Source organism: Calliopsis andreniformis, unplaced genomic scaffold, assembly GCF_051401765.1.
Source record: "Calliopsis andreniformis isolate RMS-2024a unplaced genomic scaffold, iyCalAndr_principal scaffold0017, whole genome shotgun sequence".
In the NCBI taxonomy this organism is placed as follows: domain Eukaryota; kingdom Metazoa; phylum Arthropoda; class Insecta; order Hymenoptera; family Andrenidae; genus Calliopsis; species Calliopsis andreniformis.
Genome location: NW_027480429.1, coordinates 15,686,960 through 15,709,925, shown reverse-complemented (window position 1 = coordinate 15,709,925; position 22,966 = coordinate 15,686,960).

The following is a 22,966-nucleotide window of genomic DNA, read 5'->3' as shown; positions in this document are numbered from 1 at the left end:
GCCCCAGAGTGAAGCCTAGGTTACCCGGAACGTAGAAATGACCATCACTTTCAAACTGGTTGCAATTATTCGTTTTACACGATGGAAAAACTGTTGTATTTATATTGTATTTTATGCTTCTGGCGTTGACTTCTAAGGACCTAACTATTCGATCTGGTGGTGCAACGCCCTACAGTGATGCCTAGGTTGCCCGGAACGTATATATGACCATAACCTTCACACTGGTTGCAAATTATTCCTGCTATACGATGGAAAAACTGTTGTATTTTTATTGCATTTTATGCTTCGGGCATTGACTTCTAAGGCCCTAGCTATGCAATCTGTTGGAGCAACGCCCTAGGGGTAAGCCTAGGTTGCCCGGAACGTAGAAATGACCATAACTTTCACACTGGTTGCAATTATTCGTTTTATACGATGGAAAAGCTGTTGTATTTATATCGTATTTTATGCTTCAGGCGTTGACTTCTTAGGCCCTAACTATTCCATCTGGTGGAACAACGCCCTAGGGTGAAGTCTAGGTTGCCCGGAAAGTAGAAATGACCATAACTTTCACACTGGTAGCAATTATTCGTTTTATACGTAGGAAAAACTGTTCTATTTATATTGTATTTAAGCTTCTGGCGTTGACTTCAGAGGCCGTAACTATTCGATCTGGTGGAGCAACGCCCTAGAGTGATGCCTAGGTTGCCCGGTACGTAGAAATGACCATCACTATCAAACTGGTTGCAATTATTCGTTTTATATGGTGGAAAAACTGTAGTATTTATATTGTATTTTATGCTTCTGGCGTTGACTTCTAAGGCCCTAACTATTCGATCTGGTAGAGCAACGCCCTAGAGTGCACCCTAGGTTGCCCGGAACGTAGAAATGACCATAGCTTTCACACTGGTTGCTATCATTCGTTTTATATGATGGAAAAACTGTTGTATTTATATTGTATTTTATGCTTCTGGCGTTGACTTCTAAGGACCTAACTATTCGGTCTGGTGGAGCCACGCCCTAGACTGAAGCCTAGGTTGCTCGGAATGTAGAAATGACCATAACTTTCACACTGGTTGCAATTATTTGTATTATACGATGGAAAAGCTGTTGTATTCATATCGTATTTTATGCTTCTGGCGTTGACTTCTTAGGCCCTAACTACTCCATCTGGTGGAACAACGCCCTAGAGTAATGCCCATGTTGCGCTGGACGTAGAAATGACCATAACTTTCACACTGGTAGCAATTTTTCGTTTTAAAAGATGGAAAAACTGATTTATTTATTTTGTATTTTACGCTTCGGGCGTTGACTTCTAAGGCCCTAACTATTCGATCTGGTGGAGCAACGCCCTAGAGTGTGGCCTAGGTTGCCCGGAACGTAGAAATGACCATAACTTTCACACTGGTTGCTATCATTCGTTTTATATGATGGAAAAGCTGTTGTATTTATATCGTATTTTATGCTTCTGGCGTTCACTTCTTAGGCCCTAACTATTCGATCTGGTAGTACAACGCCCTAGCGTGAAGCCTAGGTTGCCCGGAACGTAGAAATGACCATAACTTACACACTGGTAGCAATTTTTCGTTTTAAACGATGGAAAAACTGTTCTATTTATTTTATATTTTATGCTTCGGGCGTTGACTTCTAAGGCCCTAACTATTCGATCTGGTGGAGCAACGCCCTAGAGTGAAGCCTAGGTTGCCCGGTACGTAGAAATGACCATCACAATCAAACTGGTTACAATTATTTGTTTTATACGATGGAAAAGCTGTTGCATTTATATCGTATTTTATGCTTCTGGCGTTGACCTCTTAGGCCCTAACTATTCCATCTGGTGGAACAACGCCCTAGGGTGAAGCCTAGGTTGTCCGGAAAGTAGAAATGACCATAACTTTCACACTGGCAGCAATTATTCATTTTATACAATGGAAAAACCGTTCTATTGATTTTGTATTTTATGCTTCGGGCGTTGACTTCCAAGGCCCTAACTGTTTGATCTGGTGGAGCATCGCCGTAGAGTGAAGCCTAGGTTGCCCGGAACGTAGAAATGACCATAACTTTTACACTGGTAGCAATTATTCGTTTTATACAATGGAAAAACTGTTCTATTTATTTTGTATTTAATGCTTCGGGCGTTGACTTCTAAGGCCCTAACTGTTTGATCTGGAGGAGCAACGCCCTAGAGTGAAGCCTAGGTTGCATGGAACGTAGAAATGACCATAACTTTCACACTGGTTGCAATTATTTGTTTTATACGATGGAAAAGCTGTTGTATCTATATCGTATTTTATGCTTCTGGCGTTGACTTCTTAGGGCCCTAACTATTCCATCTGGTGGAACAACGCCCTAGAGTAAAGCCCAGGTTGCGCGCAACGTAGAAATGACCATAACTTTCACACTGGTAGCAATTATTCGTTTTGTACAATGGAAAAACTGTTCTATTTATTTTGTATTTAATGCTTAGGGCGTGGACTTCTAAGGCCCTAACTATTCGATCAGGTGGAGCAACGCCCTAGAGTGAAGCCTAGGTTGCTCGAAATGTAGAAATGACCATAACTTTCACACTGGTTGCAATTATTCATTTTATACGAAGGAAAAACTGTTGTACTTATATTGTATTTAATTCTTATGGCGTTGAATTCTAAGTCCCTAGCTATTCGATCTGGTGGAGCAACGCCCTAGAATGAAACCTAGGTTACCCGGAACGTAGAAATGACCAGTACTTCCATACTGTTTGCAGTTATACCTGGTATAGGATGGAAAAACTTTTGCATCTTTATTGTATTTTATGCTCCTGGCGTTGACTTCTTAGGCCCTAACTATTCCATCTGGTGGAACAACGCCCTAGGGTGAAGCCTAGGTTGCCCGGAAAGTAATAATGACCATAACGTTCACACTGGCAGCAATTATTCGTTTTATACAATGGAAAAACCGTTCTATTTATTTTGTATTTTATGCTTCGGGCGTTGACGTCTAAGGCCCTAACTGTTTGATCTGGTGGAGCATCGCCGTAGAGTGAAGCCTAGGTTGCCCGGAACGTAGAAATGACCATAACTTTCACACTGGTTGCTATTATTCGTTGTATACGATGGAAAAACTGTTATATTTATATTGTATTTAAGCCTCTGGCGTTGACTTCTGAGGCCGTTGCTATTCGATGTGGTGGAAGATCGCCATAGAGGGAAGCCTAGGTTGCCCGGACCGTAGAAATGACCACTACTTTCACCCTGTTTGCAATTATTCATTTAATACGATGGAAAGGCTGTTGTATTTATATTGTATTTTATGCTTCTGGCGTTGACTTCTTAGGCCCTAACTATTCGATCTGGTGGAACAACGCCGTAGAGTGAAGCCTAGGTTGCCCGGAACGTAGAAATGACCATTACTTTCACACTGTTTGCAATTATTCGTTTTATACGATGGAAAAGCTGTTGTATTTATATTGTATTTTATGCTTCTGGCGTTGACTTCTTAGGCCCTAACTATTCGATCTGGTGGAGCAACGCCCTGGAGTGAAACCTGGGTTGCCCGGAACGTAGAAATGACCACTACTATCACACAGGTTGCAAATTATTCCTGCTATACCATGGAAAAACTGTTGTATTTTTATTGCATTTTATGCGTCTGGCGGTCACTTCTTAGGCCCTCACTATTCGATCTGGTGGAGCAACGCCCTAGGGTGAAGCCTATGTTGCCCGGAACGTTCAAATGACCATAGCTTTTACACTCGTAGCAATTATTCGTTTTATACAATGGAAAAACCGTTCTATTTATTTTGTATTTCATGCTTCGGGCCTTGACTTCTAAGGCCCTAACTATTCAATCTGTTGGAGCAACGCCCTAGTGTGATGCCTAGGTTGCCCGGAAAGTAGAAGTGACCATAACTTTCATACTGGTTGCAATTATTCGATTTATACGATGAAAAAACTGTTGTATTTATATTGTATTTTATGCTTCTGGCGTTGACTTCTTAGGCCCTAACTATTCGATCTGGTGGAACAACGCCGTAGAGTGAAGCCTAGGTTGCCCGGAACGTAGAAATGACCATTACTTTCACACTGTTTGCAATTATTCGTTTTATACGATGGAAAAACTGTTGCATCTTTATCGTATTTTATGCTTCTGGCGTTGACTTCTTAGGCCGTAACTATCCGATCTGGTGGAGCAACGCCCTGGAGTGAAACCTGGGTTGCCCGGAACGTGGAAATGACCACTACTTTCACACTGTTTGCAATTATTCATTTAATACGATGGAAATGCTGTTGTATTTATATCGTATTTTACGCTTCGGGCGTTGACTTCTTAGGCCCTAACATTTCGATCTGGTGGAGCAACGCCCGACAGTGAAGCCTAGGTTGCCCGGAACGTAGAAATGACCATTACTTTCACACTGTTTGCAATTATTCCTGTTATGCGATGAAAAGACTGTTGTATTTTTATTGTATTTTATGCTTCAGGCGTGGACTTCTGAGGCCGTAGCTATTCGATGTGGTGGAAGAACGCCATACAGTGAAGCCTAGGTTGCCCGGAGCGTAGAAATGACCACTACTTTCACACTGTTTGCAATTATTCCTTTTATACGATGGAAAAGCTGTTGTATTTATATCGTATTTTATGCTTCTGGCGTTGACTTCTTAGGCCCTAACTATTCGATCTGGTGGAACAACGCCGTAGAGTGAAGCCTAGGTAGCCCGGCACGTAGAAATGACCATTACTTTCACACTGTTTGCAATTATTCGTTTTATACATTGGAAAAACTGTTCTATTTATATTGTATTTTATGCTTCTGGCGTTGACTACTTAGGCCCTAACTATTCGATCTTGTGGAACAACGCCCTAGAGTGAAGCCTAGGTTGCCTGGAACGTAGAAATGTCCATCACTTTCACACGGGTTGCAATTATTCGTTTTATACGATGGAAAAACTATTGCATCTTCATCGTATTTTATGCTTCTAGCGTTGACTTCTTAGGCCCTAACTATTCGATCTTGTGGAACAACGCCCTAGAGTGAAGCCTAGGTTGCCCGGAACGTAGAAATGACCATTACTTTCACACTGTTTGCAATTATTCCTTTTATACGATGGTACAGCTGTTGTATTTATATCGTATTTTATGCTTCTGGCGTTGACTTCTAAGGTCCTAACTATTCGATCTGGTGGAGCAACGCCCCAGAGAGAAGCCTAGGTTGCTCGGAATGTAGAAATGACCATAAGTTGCATACTGGTTGCAATTATTCGTTTTATACGATGGAAAAACTGTTGCATCTTTATCGTATTTTATGCTTCTGGCGTTGACTTCTTAGGCCGTAACTATTCGATCTGGTGGAGCACCGCCCTGGAGTGAAGCCTAGGTTGCCCGGAACGTAGAAATGACCACTACTATCACACTGGTTGCAAATTATTCCTGCTATACGATGGAAAAACTGTTGTATTTTTATTGCATTTTATGCTTCGGGCGTTGACTTCTCCGGCCCTAATTATTCGATCTGGTGGAACAACGCCGTAGAGTGAAGCCTAGGTTGCCCGAACGTAGAAATGACCATTACTTTCACACTGTTTGCAATTATTCCTTTTATACGATGGAAAAGCTGTTGTCTTTATATCGTATTTTATGCTTCTGGCCTTCACTTCTTAGGCCCTAACTATTCGATCTGGTGGAACAACGCCCTAGGGTGAAGCCTAGGTTGCCCGGAACGTAGAAATGACCATAGCTTTTACACTGATAGCAATTATTCATTTTATACAATGGAAAAACCGTACTATTTATTTTGTATTTTATGCTTCGGGCGTTGACTTCTAAGGCCCTAACTATTCAATCTGTTGGAGCAACGCCCTAGGGTGAAGCCTAGGTTGCTCGTAAAGCAGAAATGACCATAAGTTTCATACTGGTTGCATTTATGCGTTCTATACGATGGAAAAACTGTTGTATTTATATTGTATTTTATGCTTCTGGCGTTGACTACTTAGGCACTAACTATTCGATCTTGTGGAACAACGCCCGACAGTGAAGCCTAGGTTGCCCGGAACGTAGAAATGACCATTACTTTCACACTGTTTGCAATTATTCGTTTTATACGATGGAAAAACTGTTGTATTTTTATTGCATCTTATGCGTCTGGCGTTCACTTGTTAGGCCCTAACTATTGGATCTGTTGGAACAACGCCCTAGGGTCAGGCCTAGGTTGCCCGGAACGTAGAAATGACCATAGCTTTTACTCTCGTAGCAATTATTCGTTTTATGCAATGGAAAAACCGTTCTATTTATTTTGTATTTTATGCTTCGGGCGTTGACTTCTAAGGCCCTAACTATTCAATCTGTTGGAGCAAAGCCCTAGGGTGAAGCCTAGGTTGCTCGGAAAGTAGAAATGACCATAAGTTTCATACTGGTTGCAATTATTCGTTTTATACGATGGAAAAACTGTTGTATTTATATTGTATCTTATGCTTCTGGCGTTGACTTCTTAGGCCCTAACTATTCCATCTGGTGGAACATCGCCCTAGAGTGAAGCCCAGGTTGCGCGGAACGTAGAAATGACCATAACTTTCACACTGGTAGCAATTATTCGTTTTATACATTGGAAAAACTGTTCTATTTATATTGTATTTTATGCTTCTGGCGTTGACTACTTAGGCCCTAACTATTCGATCTTGTGGAACAACGCCCTAGAGTGAAGCCTAGGTTGCCTGGAACGTAGAAATGACCATCACTTTCACACGGGTTGCAATTATTCCTGTTATAGGATGGAAAGACTGTTGTATTTTTATTGTATTTTATTCTCCTGGTGTTGACTTCTTAGGCCCTAAGTATTCGATTTGGTGGACAAACGCCGTAGAGTGAAGCCTAGGTTGCCCGGAACGTAGAAATGAACATTACTTTCACACTGTTTGCAATTATTCCTTTTATACGATGGAACAGCTGTTGTATTTATATCGTATTTTATGCTTCGGGCGTTGACTTCTAAGGACCTAGCTATTCGGTATGGTGGAGCAACGCCCTAGAGTGAAGCCTAGGTTGCTCGGAATGTAGAAATGACCATAACTTTCACACTGGTTGCAATTATTCATTTTATACGAAGGAAAAACTGTTGTACTTATATTGTATTTAATTCTTATGGCGTTGAATTCTAAGTCCCTAGCTATTCGATCTGGTGGAGCAACGCCCTAGAATGAAACCTAGGTTACCCGGAACGTAGAAATGACCAGTACTTCCATACTGTTTGCAGTTATACCTGGTATAGGATGGAAAAACTTTTGCATCTTTATTGTATTTTATGCTCCTGGCGTTGACTTCTTAGGCCCTAACTATTCCATCTGGTGGAACAACGCCCTAGGGTGAAGCCTAGGTTGCCCGGAAAGTAATAATGACCATAACGTTCACACTGGCAGCAATTATTCGTTTTATACAATGGAAAAACCGTTCTATTTATTTTGTATTTTATGCTTCGGGCGTTGACGTCTAAGGCCCTAACTGTTTGATCTGGTGGAGCATCGCCGTAGAGTGAAGCCTAGGTTGCCCGGAACGTAGAAATGACCATAACTTTCACACTGGTTGCTATTATTCGTTGTATACGATGGAAAAACTGTTATATTTATATTGTATTTAAGCCTCTGGCGTTGACTTCTGAGGCCGTTGCTATTCGATGTGGTGGAAGATCGCCATAGAGGGAAGCCTAGGTTGCCCGGACCGTAGAAATGACCACTACTTTCACCCTGTTTGCAATTATTCATTTAATACGATGGAAAGGCTGTTGTATTTATATTGTATTTTATGCTTCTGGCGTTGACTTCTTAGGCCCTAACTATTCGATCTGGTGGAACAACGCCGTAGAGTGAAGCCTAGGTTGCCCGGAACGTAGAAATGACCATTACTTTCACACTGTTTGCAATTATTCGTTTTATACGATGGAAAAGCTGTTGTATTTATATTGTATTTTATGCTTCTGGCGTTGACTTCTTAGGCCCTAACTATTCGATCTGGTGGAGCAACGCCCTGGAGTGAAACCTGGGTTGCCCGGAACGTAGAAATGACCACTACTATCACACAGGTTGCAAATTATTCCTGCTATACCATGGAAAAACTGTTGTATTTTTATTGCATTTTATGCGTCTGGCGGTCACTTCTTAGGCCCTCACTATTCGATCTGGTGGAGCAACGCCCTAGGGTGAAGCCTATGTTGCCCGGAACGTTCAAATGACCATAGCTTTTACACTCGTAGCAATTATTCGTTTTATACAATGGAAAAACCGTTCTATTTATTTTGTATTTCATGCTTCGGGCCTTGACTTCTAAGGCCCTAACTATTCAATCTGTTGGAGCAACGCCCTAGTGTGATGCCTAGGTTGCCCGGAAAGTAGAAGTGACCATAACTTTCATACTGGTTGCAATTATTCGATTTATACGATGAAAAAACTGTTGTATTTATATTGTATTTTATGCTTCTGGCGTTGACTTCTTAGGCCCTAACTATTCGATCTGGTGGAACAACGCCGTAGAGTGAAGCCTAGGTTGCCCGGAACGTAGAAATGACCATTACTTTCACACTGTTTGCAATTATTCGTTTTATACGATGGAAAAACTGTTGCATCTTTATCGTATTTTATGCTTCTGGCGTTGACTTCTTAGGCCGTAACTATCCGATCTGGTGGAGCAACGCCCTGGAGTGAAACCTGGGTTGCCCGGAACGTGGAAATGACCACTACTTTCACACTGTTTGCAATTATTCATTTAATACGATGGAAATGCTGTTGTATTTATATCGTATTTTACGCTTCGGGCGTTGACTTCTTAGGCCCTAACATTTCGATCTGGTGGAGCAACGCCCGACAGTGAAGCCTAGGTTGCCCGGAACGTAGAAATGACCATTACTTTCACACTGTTTGCAATTATTCCTGTTATGCGATGAAAAGACTGTTGTATTTTTATTGTATTTTATGCTTCAGGCGTGGACTTCTGAGGCCGTAGCTATTCGATGTGGTGGAAGAACGCCATACAGTGAAGCCTAGGTTGCCCGGAGCGTAGAAATGACCACTACTTTCACACTGTTTGCAATTATTCCTTTTATACGATGGAAAAGCTGTTGTATTTATATCGTATTTTATGCTTCTGGCGTTGACTTCTTAGGCCCTAACTATTCGATCTGGTGGAACAACGCCGTAGAGTGAAGCCTAGGTAGCCCGGCACGTAGAAATGACCATTACTTTCACACTGTTTGCAATTATTCGTTTTATACATTGGAAAAACTGTTCTATTTATATTGTATTTTATGCTTCTGGCGTTGACTACTTAGGCCCTAACTATTCGATCTTGTGGAACAACGCCCTAGAGTGAAGCCTAGGTTGCCTGGAACGTAGAAATGTCCATCACTTTCACACGGGTTGCAATTATTCGTTTTATACGATGGAAAAACTATTGCATCTTCATCGTATTTTATGCTTCTAGCGTTGACTTCTTAGGCCCTAACTATTCGATCTTGTGGAACAACGCCCTAGAGTGAAGCCTAGGTTGCCCGGAACGTAGAAATGACCATTACTTTCACACTGTTTGCAATTATTCCTTTTATACGATGGTACAGCTGTTGTATTTATATCGTATTTTATGCTTCTGGCGTTGACTTCTAAGGTCCTAACTATTCGATCTGGTGGAGCAACGCCCCAGAGAGAAGCCTAGGTTGCTCGGAATGTAGAAATGACCATAAGTTGCATACTGGTTGCAATTATTCGTTTTATACGATGGAAAAACTGTTGCATCTTTATCGTATTTTATGCTTCTGGCGTTGACTTCTTAGGCCGTAACTATTCGATCTGGTGGAGCACCGCCCTGGAGTGAAGCCTAGGTTGCCCGGAACGTAGAAATGACCACTACTATCACACTGGTTGCAAATTATTCCTGCTATACGATGGAAAAACTGTTGTATTTTTATTGCATTTTATGCTTCGGGCGTTGACTTCTCCGGCCCTAATTATTCGATCTGGTGGAACAACGCCGTAGAGTGAAGCCTAGGTTGCCCGAACGTAGAAATGACCATTACTTTCACACTGTTTGCAATTATTCCTTTTATACGATGGAAAAGCTGTTGTCTTTATATCGTATTTTATGCTTCTGGCCTTCACTTCTTAGGCCCTAACTATTCGATCTGGTGGAACAACGCCCTAGGGTGAAGCCTAGGTTGCCCGGAACGTAGAAATGACCATAGCTTTTACACTGATAGCAATTATTCATTTTATACAATGGAAAAACCGTACTATTTATTTTGTATTTTATGCTTCGGGCGTTGACTTCTAAGGCCCTAACTATTCAATCTGTTGGAGCAACGCCCTAGGGTGAAGCCTAGGTTGCTCGTAAAGCAGAAATGACCATAAGTTTCATACTGGTTGCATTTATGCGTTCTATACGATGGAAAAACTGTTGTATTTATATTGTATTTTATGCTTCTGGCGTTGACTACTTAGGCACTAACTATTCGATCTTGTGGAACAACGCCCGACAGTGAAGCCTAGGTTGCCCGGAACGTAGAAATGACCATTACTTTCACACTGTTTGCAATTATTCGTTTTATACGATGGAAAAACTGTTGTATTTTTATTGCATCTTATGCGTCTGGCGTTCACTTGTTAGGCCCTAACTATTGGATCTGTTGGAACAACGCCCTAGGGTCAGGCCTAGGTTGCCCGGAACGTAGAAATGACCATAGCTTTTACTCTCGTAGCAATTATTCGTTTTATGCAATGGAAAAACCGTTCTATTTATTTTGTATTTTATGCTTCGGGCGTTGACTTCTAAGGCCCTAACTATTCAATCTGTTGGAGCAAAGCCCTAGGGTGAAGCCTAGGTTGCTCGGAAAGTAGAAATGACCATAAGTTTCATACTGGTTGCAATTATTCGTTTTATACGATGGAAAAACTGTTGTATTTATATTGTATCTTATGCTTCTGGCGTTGACTTCTTAGGCCCTAACTATTCCATCTGGTGGAACATCGCCCTAGAGTGAAGCCCAGGTTGCGCGGAACGTAGAAATGACCATAACTTTCACACTGGTAGCAATTATTCGTTTTATACATTGGAAAAACTGTTCTATTTATATTGTATTTTATGCTTCTGGCGTTGACTACTTAGGCCCTAACTATTCGATCTTGTGGAACAACGCCCTAGAGTGAAGCCTAGGTTGCCTGGAACGTAGAAATGACCATCACTTTCACACGGGTTGCAATTATTCCTGTTATAGGATGGAAAGACTGTTGTATTTTTATTGTATTTTATTCTCCTGGTGTTGACTTCTTAGGCCCTAAGTATTCGATTTGGTGGACAAACGCCGTAGAGTGAAGCCTAGGTTGCCCGGAACGTAGAAATGAACATTACTTTCACACTGTTTGCAATTATTCCTTTTATACGATGGAACAGCTGTTGTATTTATATCGTATTTTATGCTTCGGGCGTTGACTTCTAAGGACCTAGCTATTCGGTATGGTGGAGCAACGCCCTAGAGTGAAGCCTAGGTTGCTCGGAATGTAGAAATGACCATAACTTTCACACTGGTTGCAATTATTCGTTTTATACGATGGAAAAACTGTTGCATCTTTATCGTATTTTGTGCTTCTGGCGTTGACTTCTTAGGCCGTAACTATTCGATCTGGTGGAGCACCGCCCTGGAGTGAAGCCTAGGTTGCCCGGAACGTAGAAATGACCACTACTATCACACTGGTTGCAAATTATTCCTGCTATACGATGGAAAAACTGTTGTATTTTTATTGCATTTTATGCTTCGGGCGTTGACTTCTAAGGCCCTAACTATTCAATCTGTTGGAGCAAAGCCATAGGGTGAAGCCTAGGTTGCTCGGAAAGTAGAAATGACCATAAGTTTCATACTGGTTGCAATTATTCGTTTTATACGATGGAAAAACTGTTGTATTTATATTGTATTTTATGCTTCTGGCGTTGACTTCTCCGGCCCTAATTATTCGATCTGGTTGAACAACGCCGTAGAGTGAAGCCTAGGTTGCCCGAACGTAGAAATGACCATTACTTTCACACTGTTTGCAATTATTCCTTTTATACGATGGAACAGCTGTTGTCTTTATATCGTATTTTATGCTTCTGGCGTTCACTTCTTAGGCCCTAACTATTCAATCTGGTGGAACAACGCCCTAGGGTGAAGCCTAGGTTGCTCGTAAAGTAGAAATGACCATAAGTTTCATACTGGTTGCAATTATGCGTTCTATACGATGGAAAAACTGTTGTATTTATATTGTATTTTATGCTTCTGGCGTTGACTACTTAGGCACTAACTATTCGATCTTGTGGATCAACGCCCGACAGTGAAGCCTAGGTTGCCCGGAACGTAGAAATGACCATTACTTTCACACTGTTTGCAATTATTCCTGTTATGCGATGAAAAGACTGTTGTCTTTTTATTGTATTTTATGCTTCAGGCGTGGACTTCTGAGGCCGTAGCTATTCGATGTGGTGGAAGAACGCCATACAGTGAAGCCTAGGTTGCCCGGAGCGTAGAAATGACCACTACTTTCACACTGTTTGCAATTACTCCTTTTATACGATGGAAAAGCTGTTGTATTTATATCGTATTTTATGCTTCTGGCGTTGACTTCTTAGGCCCTAACTATTCGATCTGGTGGAACAACGCCGTAGAGTGAAGCCTAGGTTGCCCGGAACGTAGAAATGACCATTACTTTCACACTGTTTGCAATTATTCGTTTTATACGATGGAAAAACTGTTGTATTTTTATTGCATCTTATGCGTCTGGCGTTCACTTGTTAGGCCCTAACTATTGGATCCGGTGGAGCAACGCCCTAGGGTCAGGCCTAGGTTGCCCGGAACGTAGAAATGACCATAGCTTTTACTCTCGTAGCAATTACTCGTTTTATGCAATGGAAAAACCGTTCTATTTATTTTGTATTTTATGCTTCGGGCGTTGACTTCTAAGGCCCTAACTATTCAATCTGTTGGAGCAAAGCCCTAGGGTGAAGCCTAGGTTGCTCGGAAAGTAGAAATGACCATAAGTTTCATACTGGTTGCAATTATTCGTTTTATACGATGGAAAAACTGTTGTATTTATATTGTATTTTATGCGTCTGGCGTTGACTTCTTAGGCCCTAACTATTCCATCTGGTGGAACATCGCCCTAGAGTGAAGCCCAGGTTGCGCGGAACGTAGAAATGACCATAACTTTCACACTGGTAGCAATTATTCGTTTTATACATTGGAAAAACTGTTCTATTTATATTGTATTTTATGCTTCTGGCGTTGACTACTTAGGCCCTAACTATTCGATCTGGTGGAGCAACGCCCTAGAGTGAAGCCTAGGTTGCCCGGTACGTAGAGATGACCATCACTATCAAACTGGTTGCAATTATTTGTTTTATACATTGGAAAAACTGTCCTATTTATATTGTATTTTATGCTTCTGGCGTTGACTACTTAGGCCCTAACTATTCGATCTTGTGGGACAACGCCCTAGAGTGAAGCCTAGGTTGCCCGGAACGTAGAAATGGCCATTACTTTCACACTGTTTGCAATTATTCCTTTTATAGGATGGAACAGCTGTTGTATTTATATCATATTTTATGCTTCTGGCGTTGACTTCTAAGGTCCTAACTATTCGATCTGGTGGAGCAACGCCCTAGAGTAAAGCCTAGGTTGCTCGGAATGTAGAAATGACCATAAGTTGCATACTGGTTGCAATTATTCGTTTTATACGATGGAAAAACTGTTGCATTTATATTGTATTTTATGCTTCCGGGGTTGACTTCTAAGGCCCTAAATATTCGATCTGGTGGAGCAATGCCTCAGAATTAAGTCTAGGATGCCCGAAACGCCGAAATGATCATTACTTTCACGCTTGTTGCAATTATTCCTGTTATACGATGAAAAGACTGTTGAATTTTTATTGTATTTTATGCTTCAGGCGTGGACTTCTGAGGCCGTAGCTATTCGATGTGGTGGAAGAACGCCATACAGTGAAGCCTAGGTTGCCCGGAACGTAGAAATGACCACTACTTTCACACTGTTTGCAATTATTCATTTAATACGATGGAAATGCTGTTGTATTTATATCGTATTTTATGCTTCGGGCGTTGACTTCTTAGGCCCTAACATTTCGATCTGGTGGAGCAACGCCCGACAGTGAAGCCTAGGTTGCCCGGAACGTAGATATGACCATAACCTTCACACAGGTTGCAATTATTCGTTTTATACGGTGTAAAGGCTGTTGTATTTATTTTGTATTTTATTCTTCTGGTATTGACTTCTTAGGCCCTGACTATTCGATCTGGTTTAACAACGCCGTAGAGTGAAGCCTAGGTTGCCCGAACGTAGAAATGACCATTACTTTCACACTGTTTGCAATTATTCCTTTTATACGATGGAAAAGCTGTTGTATTAATATCGTATTTTATGCTTCTGGCGTTGACTTCTAAGGACCAAACTATTCGATCTGGTGGAGCAACGCCCTAGAGTGAAGCCTAGGTTGCTCGGAATGAAGAAATGACCATAAGTTGCATACTGGTTGCAATTGTTCGTTTTATACGATGGAAAAACTGTTGCATCTTTATCGTATTTTATGCTTCTGGCGTTGACTTCTTAGGCCGTAACTATCCGATCTGGTGGAGCAACGCCCTGGAGTGAAACCTGGGTTGCCCGGAACGTAGAAATGACCACTACTATCACACTGGTTGCAAATTATTCCTGCTATACGATGGAAAAACTGTTGTATTTTTATTGCATTTTATGCTTCTGGCGTTCACTTCTTAGGCCCTAATTATTCTATCTGGTGGGAGAACGGCCTAGGGTGAAGCCTAGGTTGCCCGGAACGTAGAAATGACCATAACTTTCACACTGGTTGCAATTATTTGTTTTATACGATGGAAAAGCTGTTGTATTTATATCGTATTTTATGCTTCTGGCGTTGGCTTCTAAGGACCTAGCTATTCGGTCTGGTGGAGCAACGCCCTAGAGTGAAGCCTAGGTTGCTCGGAATGTAGAAATGACCATAACTTTCACACTGGTTGCAATTATTCGTTTTATACCATGGAAAAACTGTTGCATCTTTATCGTATTTTGTGCTTCTGGCGTTGACTTCTTAGGCCGTAACTATTCGATCTGGTGGAGCACCGCCCTGGAGTGAAGCCTAGGTTGCCCGGAACGTAGAAATGACCACTACTATCACACTGGTTGCAAATTATTCCTGCTATACGATGGAAAAACTGTTGTATTTTTATTGCATTTTATGCTTCGGGCGTTGACTTCTAAGGCCCTAACTATTCAATCTGTTGGAGCAAAGCCATAGGGTGAAGCCTAGGCTGCCCGGAGCGTAGAAATGACCACTACTTTCACACTGTTTGCAATTATTCCTTTTATACGATGGAAAAGCTGTTGTATTTATATCGTATTTTATGCTTCTGGCGTTGACTTCTTAGGCCCTAACTATTCGATCTGGTGGAACAACGCCGTAGAGTGAAGCCTAGGTTGCCCGGAACGTAGAAATGACCATTACTTTCACACTGTTTGCAATTATTCGTTTTATACGATGGAAAAACTGTTGTATTTTTATTGCATCTTATGCGTCTGGCGTTCACTTGTTAGGCCCTAACTATTGGATCCGGTGGAACAACGCCCTAGGGTCAGGCCTAGGTTGCCCGGAACGTAGAAATGACCATAGCTTTTACTCTCGTAGCAATTATTCGTTTTATGCAATGGAAAAACCGTTCTATTTACTTTGTATTTTATGCTTCGGGCGTTGACTTCTAAGGCCCTAACTATTCAATCTGTTGGAGCAAAGCCCTAGGGTGAAGCCTAGGTTGCTCGGAAAGTAGAAATGACCATAAGTTTCATACTGGTTGCAATTATTCGTTTTATACGATAGAAAAACTGTTGTATTTATATTGTATTTTATGCTTCTGGGGTTGACTTCTCAGGCCCTAATTATTCGATCTGGTGGAGCAATGCCTCAGAGTTAAGTCTAGGTTGCCCGTAACGCCGAAATGATCATTACTTTCACGCTTGTTGCAATTATTCCTGTTATGCGATGAAAAGACTGTTGTATTTTTATTGTATTTTATGCTTCAGGCGTGGACTTCTGAGGCCGTAGCTATTCGATGTGGTGGAAGAACGCCATACAGTGAAGCCTAGGTTGCCCGGAACGTAGAAATGACCACTACTTTCACACTGTTTGCATTTATTCATTTAATACGATGGAAATGCTGTTGTATTTATATCGTATTTTATGCTTCGGGCGTTGACTTCTTAGGCCCTAACATTTCGATCTGGTGGAGCAACGCCCGACAGTGAAGCCTAGGTTGACCGGAACGTAGATATGACCATAACCTTCACACAGGTTGCAATTATTCGTTTTATACGATGGAAAAGCTGTTGTATTTATATCGTATTTTATGCTTCTGGCGTTGTCTTCTTAGGCCCAAACTATTCCATCTGGTGGAACGACGCCCTAGGGTGAAGTCTAGGTTGCCCGGAAAGTAGAAATGACCATAACTTTCACACTGGTAGCAATTATTCGTTTTATCCGATGGAAAAACTGTTCTATTTATTTTATATTTTATGCTTCGGGCGTTGACTTCAAAGGCCCTATCTATACGATCTGGTGGAGCAACGCCCTAGAGTGAAGCCTAGGTTGCCCGGTACGTAGAAATGACCATCACTATCAAACTGGTTGCAATTATTTGTTTTATACGATGGAAAAGCTGTTGTATTTATATCGTATTTTATGCTTCTGGCGTTGACTTCTTAGGCCCTAACTATTCCATCTGGTGGAACAACGCCCTAGGGTGAAGCCTAGGTTGCCCGGAAAGTAGAAATGACCATAACTATCACACTGGTAGCAATTATTCGTTTTATACGATGGAAAAACTGTTGTATTTACTTTGTATTTTATGCTTCGGGCGTTGACTTCTAAGGCCCTAACTATTCGATCTGGTAGAGCAACGCCCTAGAGTGAAGCCTAGGTTGCCCGGTACGTAGAAATGACCATAGGTTTCATACTGGTTGCAATTATTCGTTTTATACGATTGAAAAACTGTTGTATTTATATTGTATTTTATGCTTCTGGCGTTGACTTCTCCGGCCCTAATTATTCGATCTGGGGGAACAACGCCGTAGAGTGAAGCCTAGGTTGCCCGAACGTAGAAATGACCATTATTTTCACACTGTTTGCAATTATTCCTTTTATACGATGGAACAGCTGTTGTATTTATATCGTATTTTATGCTTCTGGCGTTGACGTCTAAGGTCCTAACTATTCGATCTGGTGGAGCAACGCCCTAGAGTAAAGTCTAGGTTGCTCGGTTTGTAGAAATGACCATAAGTTGCACACTGGTTGCAATTATTCGTTTTATACGATGGAAAAACTGTTGTATTTATATTGTATTTTATGCTTCTGGGGTTGACTTCTAAGGCCCTAAATATTCGATCTGGTGGAGCAATGCCTCAGAATTAAGTCTAGGATGCCCGAAACGCCGAAATGATCATTACTTTCACGCTTGTTGCAATTATTCCTGTTATACGATGAAAAGACTGTTGTATTTTTATTGTATTTTATGCTTCAGGCGTGGACTTCTGAGGCCGTAGCCATTCGATGTGGTTTAAGAACGCCATACAGTGAAGCCTAGATTGCCCGGAACGTAGAAATGACCACTACTTTCACACTGTTTGCAATTATTCATTTAATACGATGGAAATGCTGTTGTATTCATATCGTATATTATGCTTCGGGCGTTGACTTCTTAGGCCCAAACATTTCGATCTGGTGGAGCAACGCCCGACAGTGAAGCCTAGGTTGCCCGGAACGTAGATATGACCATTACCTTCACACAGGTTGCAATTATTCGTTTTATACGGTGTAAAGGCTGTTGTATTTGTTTTGTATTTTATTCTTCTGGTATTGACTTCTTAGGCCCTGACTATTCGATCTGGTTTAACAACGCCGTAGAGTGAAGCCTAGGTTGCCCGAACGTAGAAATGACCATTACTTTCACACTGTTCGCAATTATTCCTTTTATACGATGGAAAAGCTGTTGTATTTATATAGTATTTTATGCTTCTGGCGTTGACTTCTAAGGACCAAACTATTCGATCTGGTGGAGCAACGCCCTAGAGTGAAGCCTAGGTTGCTCGGAATGATGAAATGACCATAACTTTCACACTGATTGCAATTATTCTTTTTATACGATGGAAAAACTGTTGCATCTTCATCGTATTTTATGCTTCTGGCGTTGACTTCTTAGGCCGTAACTATTCGATCTGGTCGAGCAATGCCCTGGAGTGAAACCTGGGTTGCCCGGAACGTAGAAATGACCACTACTATCACACTGGTTGCAAATTATTCCTGCTATACGATGGAAAAACTGTTGTATTTTTATTGCATTTTATGCTTCTGGCGTTCACTTCTTAGGCCCTAATTATTCTATCTGGTGGGACAACGGCCTAGGGTGAAGCCTAGGTTGCCCGGAACGTAGAAATGACCATAACTTTCACACTGGTTGCAATTATTTGTTTTATACGATGGAAAAGCTGTTGTATTTATATCGTATTTTATGCTTCTGGCGTTGACTTCTAAGGACCTAGCTATTCGGTCTGGTGGAGCAACGCCCTAGAGTGAAGCCTAGGTTGCTCGGAATGTAGAAATGACCATAACTTTCACACTGGTTGCAATTATTCGTTTTATACCATGGAAAAACTGTTGCATCTTTATCGTATTTTGTGCTTCTGGCGTTAACTTCTTAGGCCGTAACTATTCGATCTGGTGGAGCACCGCCCTGGAGTGAAGCCTAGGTTGCCCGGAACGTAGAAATGACCACTACTATCACACTGGTTGCAAATTATTCCTGCTATACGATGGAAAAACTGTTGTATTTGTATTGCATTTTATGCTTCGGGCGTTGACTTCTAAGGCCCTAACTATTCAATCTGTTGGAGCAAAGCCATAGGGTGAAGCCTAGGTTGCTCGGAAAGTAGAAATGACCATAAGTTTCATACTGGTTGCAATTATTCGTTTTATACGATGGAAAAACTGTTGTATTTATATTGTATTTTATGCTTCTGGCGTTGACTTCTCCGGCCCTAATTATTCGATCTGGTGGAACAACGCCGTAGAGTGAAGCCTAGGTTGCCCGAACGTAGAAATGACAATTACTTTCACACTGTTTGCAATTATTCCTTTTATACGATGGAAAAGCTGTTGTCTTTATATCGTATTTTATGCTTCTGGCGATCACTTCTTAGGCCCTAACTATTCGATCTGGTGGAACAACGCCCTAGGGTGAAGCCTAGGTTGCCCGGAACGTAGAAATGACCATAGCTTTAACACTGGTAGCAATTATTCATTTTATACAATGGAAAAACCGTTCTATTTATTTTGTATTTTATGCTTCGGGCGTTGACTTCTAAGGCCCTAACTATTCAATCTGTTGGAGCAACGCCCTAGGGTGAAGCCTAGGTTGCTCGTAAAGTAGAAATGACCATAAGTTTCATACTGGTTGCAATTATGCGTTCTATACGATGGAAAAACTGTTGTATTTATATTGTATTTTATGCTTCTGGCGTTGACTACTTAGGCACTCACTTTTCGATCTTGTGGAACGACGCCCGACAGTGAAGCCTAGGTTGCCCGGAACGTAGAAATGACCATTACTTTCACACTGTTTGCAATTATTCCTGTTATGCGATGAAAAGACTGTTGTATTTTTATTGTATTTTATGCTTCAGGCGTGGACTTCTGAGGCCGTAGCTATTCGATGTGGTGGAAGAACGCCATACAGTGAAGCCTAGGTTGCCCGGAGCGTAGAAATGACCACTACTTTCACACTGTTTGCAATTATTCCTTTTATACGATGGAAAAGCTGTTGTATTTATATCGTATTTTATGCTTCTGGCGTTGACTTCTTAGGCCCTAACTATTCAATCTGGTGGAACAACGCCCTAGGGTGAAGCCTAGGTTGCCCGGAAAGTAGAAATGACCATAACTATCACACTGGTAGCAATTATTCGTTTTATACGATGGAAAAACTGTTGTATTTATTTTGTTTTTTATGCTTCGGGCGTTGACTTCTAAGGCCCTAACTATTCGATCTGGTAGAGCAACGCCCTAGAGTGAAGCCTAGGTTGCCCGGTACGTAGAAATGACCATAAGTTTCATACTGGTTGCAATTATTCGTTTTATACGATTGAAAAACTGTTGTATTTATATTGTATTTTATGCTTCTGGCGTTGACTTCTCCGGCCCTAATTATTCGATCTGGTGGAACAACGCCGTAGAGTGAAGCCCAGGTTGCCCGAACGTAGAAATGACCATTATTTTCACACTGTTTGCAATTATTCCTTTTATACGATGGAACAGCTGTTGTATTTATATCGTATTTTATGCTTCTGGCGTTGACTTCTAAGGTCCTAACTATTCGATCTGGTGGAGCAACGCCCTAGAGTAAAGCCTAGGTTGCTCGGAATGTAGAAATGACCATAAGTTGCACACTGGTTGCAATTATTCGTTTTATACGATGGAAAAACTGTTGTATTTATATTGTATTTTATGCTTCTGGGGTTGACTTCTAAGGCCCTAAATATTCGATCTGGTGGAGCAATGCCTCAGAATTAAGTCTAGGATGTCCGAAACGCCGAAATGATCATTACTTTCACGCTTGTAGCAATTATTCCTGTTATACGATGAAAAGACTGTTGTATTTTTATTGTATTTTATGCTTCAGGCGTGGACTTCTGAGGCCGTAGCTATTCGATGTGGTGGAAGAACGCCATTCAGTGAAGCCTAGATTGCCCGGAACGTAGAAATGACCACTACTTTCACACTGTTTGCAATTATTCATTTAATACGATGGAAATGCTGTTGTATTTATATCGTATTTTATGCTTCGGGCGTTGACTTCTTAGGCCCTAACATTTCGATCTGGTGGAGCAACGCCCGACAGTGAAGCCTAGGTTGCCCGGAACGTAGATATGACCATAACCTTCACACAGGTTGCAATTATTCGTTTTATACGGTGTAAAGGCTGTTGTATTTATTTTGTATTTTATTCTTCTGGTATTGACTTCTTAGGCCCTGACTATTCGATCTGGTTTAACAACGCCGTAGAGTGAAGCCTAGGTTGCCCGAACGTAGAAATGACCATTACTTTCACACTGTTTGCAATTATTCCTTTTATACGATGGAAAAGCTGTTGTATTAATATCGTATTTTATGCTTCTGGCGTTGACTTCTAAGGACCAAACTATTCGATCTGGTGGAGCAACGCCCTAGAGTGAAGCCTAGGTTGCTCGGAATGAAGAAATGACCATAAGTTGCATACTGGTTGCAATTGTTCGTTTTATACGATGGAAAAACTGTTGCATCTTTATCGTATTTTATGCTTCTGGCGTTGACTTCTTAGGCCGTAACTATCCGATCTGGTGGAGCAACGCCCTGGAGTGAAACCTGGGTTGCCCGGAACGTAGAAATGACCACTACTATCACACTGGTTGCAAATTATTCCTGCTATACGATGGAAAAACTGTTGTATTTTTATTGCATTTTATGCTTCTGGCGTTCACTTCTTAGGCCCTAATTATTCTATCTGGTGGGAGAACGGCCTAGGGTGAAGCCTAGGTTGCCCGGAACGTAGAAATGACCATAACTTTCACACTGGTTGCAATTATTTGTTTTATACGATGGAAAAGCTGTTGTATTTATATCGTATTTTATGCTTCTGGCGTTGGCTTCTAAGGACCTAGCTATTCGGTCTGGTGGAGCAACGCCCTAGAGTGAAGCCTAGGTTGCTCGGAATGTAGAAATGACCATAACTTTCACACTGGTTGCAATTATTCGTTTTATACCATGGAAAAACTGTTGCATCTTTATCGTATTTTGTGCTTCTGGCGTTGACTTCTTAGGCCGTAACTATTCGATCTGGTGGAGCACCGCCCTGGAGTGAAGCCTAGGTTGCCCGGAACGTAGAAATGACCACTACTATCACACTGGTTGCAAATTATTCCTGCTATACGATGGAAAAACTGTTGTATTTTTATTGCATTTTATGCTTCGGGCGTTGACTTCTAAGGCCCTAACTATTCAATCTGTTGGAGCAAAGCCATAGGGTGAAGCCTAGGCTGCCCGGAGCGTAGAAATGACCACTACTTTCACACTGTTTGCAATTATTCCTTTTATACGATGGAAAAGCTGTTGTATTTATATCGTATTTTATGCTTCTGGCGTTGACTTCTTAGGCCCTAACTATTCGATCTGGTGGAACAACGCCGTAGAGTGAAGCCTAGGTTGCCCGGAACGTAGAAATGACCATTACTTTCACACTGTTTGCAATTATTCGTTTTATACGATGGAAAAACTGTTGTATTTTTATTGCATCTTATGCGTCTGGCGTTCACTTGTTAGGCCCTAACTATTGGATCCGGTGGAACAACGCCCTAGGGTCAGGCCTAGGTTGCCCGGAACGTAGAAATGACCATAGCTTTTACTCTCGTAGCAATTATTCGTTTTATGCAATGGAAAAACCGTTCTATTTACTTTGTATTTTATGCTTCGGGCGTTGACTTCTAAGGCCCTAACTATTCAATCTGTTGGAGCAAAGCCCTAGGGTGAAGCCTAGGTTGCTCGGAAAGTAGAAATGACCATAAGTTTCATACTGGTTGCAATTATTCGTTTTATACGATAGAAAAACTGTTGTATTTATATTGTATTTTATGCTTCTGGGGTTGACTTCTCAGGCCCTAATTATTCGATCTGGTGGAGCAATGCCTCAGAGTTAAGTCTAGGTTGCCCGTAACGCCGAAATGATCATTACTTTCACGCTTGTTGCAATTATTCCTGTTATGCGATGAAAAGACTGTTGTATTTTTATTGTATTTTATGCTTCAGGCGTGGACTTCTGAGGCCGTAGCTATTCGATGTGGTGGAAGAACGCCATACAGTGAAGCCTAGGTTGCCCGGAACGTAGAAATGACCACTACTTTCACACT